At 35.9% G+C, this 6,601-nt stretch overlaps 1 pseudogene; it reads left to right on the top strand.

Annotated features, from left to right (window-relative positions):
* Window positions 1–2,563: 2,563 nt before the first annotated feature.
* LOC146563453 (sentrin-specific protease 2-like) lies at window positions 2,564–5,293 on the top strand (annotated as a pseudogene).
* Window positions 5,294–6,601: the final 1,308 nt, after the last annotated feature.

Raw genomic sequence — 6,601 nt, 5'->3', positions numbered from 1 at the left:
GAAATTCAGACATTCCCATAAAAGGAGAGAAAGAGGGGGAGAGCGCCAGCTTGTCTGTTAAAACAGGAGGTAGTATCGTATGTCACCGCATTCCTCTACACATATGGCTTCAATCTCTCTTCCTGTGTTGGTTCCAATTCACAAGCTCTTCTTCCTTTAAATGAAGCTACAACTAAGCATAATCACAAAATTAAAAATCTTTCATCAAATACCCTAGCAGCTACCAAATTGTACAAACAAAATACCCTCTCTTTAGAAAACCCTCACACACAAATGCACACAGGTCAGGAGCAGGGCACAGGCGTATCACAGCACTATGGCTATGCTGCAGGTGGCCCAAAAACCAGGCTGAAGTCAAGATTTAGTTTCTTTTTGAGATAAAGTCATGAAATAAAAAATTTTTTTTTAGAAAAATAACAAAAATACAAATTATGTAATGCAAGAAGCTAACACGTTAATGTACATTTTTCAAAAAAAGTAGAGTACCCTAACTCGTTACAAAGTAACCCACTACACTGCTGAATGTTTTGCTAGATTACAGGTCATGCTTGTCACATTCTCTCAAACCAACCTTACTTATTTAATTGGGGCAATCGTGGCTCAAGAGCTGGCAGTTTGTCTTGTAATCAGAAGGTTGCCGGTTCGAGCCCTGGCTCCGACAGTCTCGGTCGTTGTGTCCTTGGGCAAGACACTTCACCCGTTGCCTACTGGTGGTGGTCAGAGGGCCCGCTGGTGCCAGTGTCCGGCAGCCTCGCCTCTGTCAGTGCGCCCCAGGGTGGCTGTGGCTACACTGCAGCTGCCATCACCAGTGTGTGAACGGGTGTGAATGTCTGGATGACTGAATGTGTAAAGCGCTATACAAATACAGGCCATTTACCATTGATACTGTGTCTATTCCAGGCGGACGCATTGGATGAGTCGACCCTCATTGACACTTCAGTTGCCCTTCTCACTGTGGTTACCGACAGCGCTTCCCAGTCTAGTCCATTTTACTTCCTCAAGCATGGCTGTTGTGGTGAAAGGCGACTAGGTGATGCATGATATTCCCAGATTTGCAGATGCATTTGCTTTATTGTTTGGCTTGATCTATGCTCTGCATTTAGACTACCCCAGGAAGCTGGTTCACACATTTGCCTTTGTCCAAAATATCTTCATGGGGCTTGATGACGGCAAACCCCTGAAACCCCTGCCTACATGCTCTTAAGGAATATAAGGCAATGTTTGTTAGGACACGCACTCTGTTACTGAGCACTTTGTTTGAAGCACTTTAAGTTTACTACAGGCTTTGGGTGGATTTAACTCCATCAGTTTACCTAATTTTCCTATACTTGACTGCCTTATCTGGTTATTTGGAAGCTGATCGTCTTTGTACCCATTTTAAAAAATTGTTTTTCATTTCTATTTGAAAAAAAAAAGTGATTAATATTTGACTTTTTGTTTTGCATTTTTGTGTATTTTGAGAAAGATGCAATTAAGACTGATGTCGTCCTTTGTGATTTTATAAAAAGATAAATGTTCTACACAGAATTTATAATGCTCACTTTATGGTGCCGATGTCCATGTTAGTTGTTTTATAAAAACATTTGTGATGTTTTTAAATTTTCATGAAAAAATGTTAAATAAACAAAATGTAAAGTAACTGAATTTCCGTACTTTTTTTTTTTTTTAGTAGTCTACACTCAAACATTGAAACATAAATATCTTTTAATTAATCATCAGATAATTTGAGTTTAGGTTGTAATATAATTGCATTGTGTTGCATCAAAATAATAAACTACAAGAAAGACAAAAATATTGAAATTAAAGTATACAGTCTTTGAGTAAAGCTCAATTAATAAAATATAAAATATAATTTTAAATTTTTAGGTTAACAATAAATACAAATTTTGAGTACCCCCATACTTAGAAGATATGAGTTTGTGTACTTAAATCTTTTGAGGTAATCAGTTTCCACAAAAGTTTTAAGTTCAGTCAACTTGTTCGGGTTTACAGTGTACAGCACCAGAACATGCTACAGCTCTACAAACCGAATCCCAAACAGCAGCAGACCCAGCCTCACAGACCACAACAGCAGACCCAGCCTCACAGACCACAACGGCAATTATAGAATAGGATAATATATAAAAATAGAATAAAGATAATAAAACTAGTTTTAGTGGGGAAAAATAACATTTTTCCAGAAACGGTTATGTAATAGTAAAGGCCACAGGTGCGAGCCTTGAGCCTGAGTATTTTGAAATATATTCATGTAGCTTCAACTAAACATAATTAAAAAATTTGTTGTAATAGGTGTTCCTTTTCTTTTATTAATATGAATTTAAATTTGTTTATAGAACATTGTAAGTATAACTTTACCCCCAAATAAAAGCAAATTTAAGTGCTCTTTTTTTTTCTACAAAATACAATGTTAAACCATGTGCCCATTTTATCAGAGTCTTAAAAGTATTTACCCTGAAACACGTCTTTTGTCAGACAACTACATAAGAAATTATGCATTTTAAATTTTGATTTACATTTAGTCCTGCTGACTTATCTCTTTTTCTCATTACTTTTTGAAGATATAATGGATGCCTGGGCTGGAAAGAGTCCTCACATTCTACTCTCCAAAATTGGTGCTTACAAATTATTCTACTGGGATATCCAACAAATTGGTCCGGACATGGAGTTTGAAAGTGAGGTACAGTGATCTTTACTGACAACAATGCAACTATCAGTGTTTTATTCCTTGACAACAGTTAAAAAATGTTTACATTTTGTATTCGCAGTCTATTAATGCATATCTTGCGATCATGGAGAGACAACGCAATCATCATAATTCAGCAAAAGCAGCATTCATTGATTCATTTTCAATGACTGCCATTTGGAAGAGAAAAGCTCCAAGACTCAAGGTAGGTATCTCTAGAAAGAATCTTGTGTGTATTGTTTAAGTATCTCAGATCATATCCACATCCAGATTTAGATTGGATAACAGCTCATGCAGAAAGAATGAATTGAGACTGGGGTTTGTAGATGTGGATAGTTTATTAGACTTGCCAGTTCTTTTGTTCTCTGCTTGTCTGGTTTCCTCCCCCTTTTTTTTTTTTTTTTTTTTTTTTTTTTAGTACACACTCCAATCAATGCTTGATTTGAGATTTGCAAACATTTGGGCTAATATCTCTTTTGAAATCATCAACACTGCTTCATCTCTTTAATAGGTACCTTTTTATTCTGAAGTGATTCATACGTCACTGTTAAAGAGGCTTAAGAAAGCATTAAACATTATTCTGCAGATGGTAAAGGATCGCATTGAAAATGAACTCCATGTCCAAAAACAATCCTTAGAAAGACCTTTATTAGTCTTGGAGGAAGTAATGTGCAAAACCACTTGTAAAAAATATAAGATAGTGCAGCTTCTTGCACAGGTTAAAGAAATGAGGGGTGAATCATGGCTGTCGCAGAGTACTATATAAGTGGATGATACATAATATATCATAAATTGCTTTAATAAAAAAGGACTCTAAACAACATGTTTTTTAATGTCTGAAGTTAATATTTTTATTCTTTTGTTTCAATTTAAGATCAAACCCATGGAGCATGAAGTCATTCTGGGAACTGTAAATGAACATCATCACTGGACATTAGTGGTAAAAATAATAATAATTGCATTTACAATATTCATCAAATCAGTTTTATAAGACAAATGCATGGCATGCAGATAATCTTAAGTCATGAATTATTACATGTAATTCTCCACATAATTTTACTGTAGGTCATTTACCCACAAGAAAAGAAGTCGCTGTATCTTGATCCACTAGGAGAAACTAAACAAGGTATCCAAAATTGTTTGGAATCAACAAGGTAAGGATAAATGTTTAAATTTATTTTGACCCTTTTTTAAACTCTGTGTTGCTGTTGTTATTTTTGTGTTTATTATGACAATTATAAGTATGATGTCAATCAAAAAAAAAAATTACAGGTAGTACTCACAATTAAAAAACTAGCAGCAACAGGTTTAAATTTTTGTGTTGGCCTTCTGATATTGTGGTGTTATGGGTTAATTTTGCCTTGAAAGAGAAGTCTCCCCATGTTTCAATGTTTATTTGAGGACCTGATGTCTGTATGAGATGATGTTTTTACATTAGAAAATATAGCACGGGGAGAATAATGTTTAGTAGTTGCATAAAGTGTTGCAGAGGTTTAGCACTAAAACATAAGACAAATGTCTAAAATAATTTCACATAGGTTATACATGTGTTAATTTCATCTTTGCTCCTCCTCCACATCTCTTCAAAGTGTACTGTGTAAGTGATTGATTTCTATATCATGGGCCAAAACGGGGGAAAAAAGCACAAGTAATTGTTCACAGAAATGCGTTGTAGACTTTTAAAAAGTAATGATTTTAACAAAACAGTGTGGTCAGTGTTCCTAACTTGATGTTCAACAGACACTTAAGCTCTCCATACTGTTCACCTTGTGTCACCAAAATTTTAAAACATGTTATTTGTTTTTATTGTACTTGTCTTTCAGGGCATTCATGCGAAAAAAAAATGATGCAACGTCTCAAGATGGACTTGTGACACAGTCAAACATAAAACAAGTGGACGCTACCTCATGTGGAGTCTTTGCATTGAAAGTACGAGTCTTAACAGTAATACATACATATATATATGAGAATATTGGAAATGTTGTGTTGTAATAAATGTTAATGACAGGAAAAGGAATATAAGATAATTACACAATAAAAGAATGAAATTGATTCGCAGAAAACAAATTACTATAAAATAACATTTACGATATTAGCCTATTTAGTCATCTTAGAATCTCTTTTTCAGTTTGCTGAAAAGATCTTGCGAAAAGAGTCAATAGACTTTCCGTCTACAAAAAAGCCCATAAACACACACAGGCTGCAAATTGCCACCACTCCTCTCCTAGAGACAGGTAACTCATTTTCCACCATTCAGTGTTCTCACATCATGAATATTTTCATCATGATGGCTGTAGAAACAAACCATATAGTTGTTTGAATGAAGTAATAAGTGCAGTAGGTAGCATACTCTGTGCTATTTTTTTTTTCACTTTTTCAAACAGATGACTTGACAAACCCATGCAACTGACAACAAATGGGTAATGACATCAAGAAAGACTGCTAAATGTTATGATCAATTCCAATAAATGAAATTTTAACATTGGGATTTGTAATTATTTATTTTTTTACAGATTCAGTGTGAGATGTGTTTGCGGTGGTTCCACGAGCTCTGCGTGAAAAGCCCACCACCAGAAGATGTGTTTATTTGTTTCGCTTGTACATAGTTGACACTAAAGGTCCACAGCTAGTGTTCTTATGGCACACATTGTTGAGAACACACATCTACGTATATAGATGTAGATGTTAAATTAAGAAATCTAAAAAAAGCAAATGGTCTCCAAAGTTACTGTAGTTATTAGTTATACTGTGATTTATTTTGCAAATAAACTCTTTCGTGATAGCAACGCCAAGGTGCATTATTGATGGGGGGCACACATTTTGGCAGCCGATGCCACACAGCCTGATAAATTTTGTATCCCTCCATAACTTTTGCTGTGAAGAAGAAATCGTCTCCAAAGTTACTTATTGGTTATACTGTGACTTATTTTGCAAATAAACTCCTTCGTGATAGCTTCGCTACAAAGTGTAAACCGAGTGTAAATTCACTGGAGAGCGACGTGTTTCCATGATCGCGTCTGGTTTTACAGTATTATAGTATCAAAGTCTTTTTCTAGACAAAGTATTCCCAGCAGGTTATTTCAGTGTACAGTTTAAGGTAAATTGTCTTCCACACGGCACATTACAATGTCACGAAACTAATATTAAATTCATCGAGTCTGCTGTTTTCCAGCTTTTACTCTTTATTGCGTCGACTGCAGATCAGTGACAAGTAGCGTACAGAACGGAGCTGGGCAAGTGGCTCCTCCTACTTTGCGCGCTCCTGTGAATGGGGAAACAATTTTTGACGGGGGTAACTACTTTGGCACAACACCGGATTGTAAGATGAAAGTAGACACAATTTCGGGCTCCCACATTTTGTCCGAAACTTTACATTAACAAGTTTTTTGGGTTTTTCTTTTCTTTTCTTTTTTTTACTGTTATTCAAATGCAACCGTGGAAATAACGAATAGAACAAAAGTCATTCATTCTTACCTTATACTAACCGTGGTGCAGGCCAGTGCAGTGCATGAACTGATACCTTCTCCGGTCAATTCCGATGAGAGTACATCTAATGTCCCGCTCTACTGTACAAGACAATGGTTACCTGGAGGGATGTACCACTGTGAGAGGCGGTGCTGCGGAATAGTCCAAGTGGTAGCAGCTTTAATTTCCCGCTCAACCATAAATCGATGGTTTTTCAACGTGATTGTTGTCACCTTGTCAACTATAAATAGATCAACAATCAACGATGACAGAACAACAGTGAATCAATGTTATTTCAATGTCAGTGTCAGGTTTCATCAGTATTTCAATGTTGTTTCAACATTGGTTTTGTGTTGACATTTCAATCCTGATGGTTCAGATGGAAAATCAACATCTGTTCAATGTCTCCTTGCTATCTGGGTATACTCGGCACAGATGTTTCTGTACACTTGG

The sequence above is a fragment of the Mchenga conophoros genome, linkage group LG11, assembly GCF_057382185.1.
Source record: "Mchenga conophoros isolate Kocher_MC1m ecotype Shallow Benthic linkage group LG11, M_conophoros_male_GT1.1, whole genome shotgun sequence".
NCBI classification, from domain to species: Eukaryota; Metazoa; Chordata; class Actinopteri; order Cichliformes; family Cichlidae; genus Mchenga; species Mchenga conophoros.
This window is presented reverse-complemented; position numbering and strand designations above follow the sequence as displayed.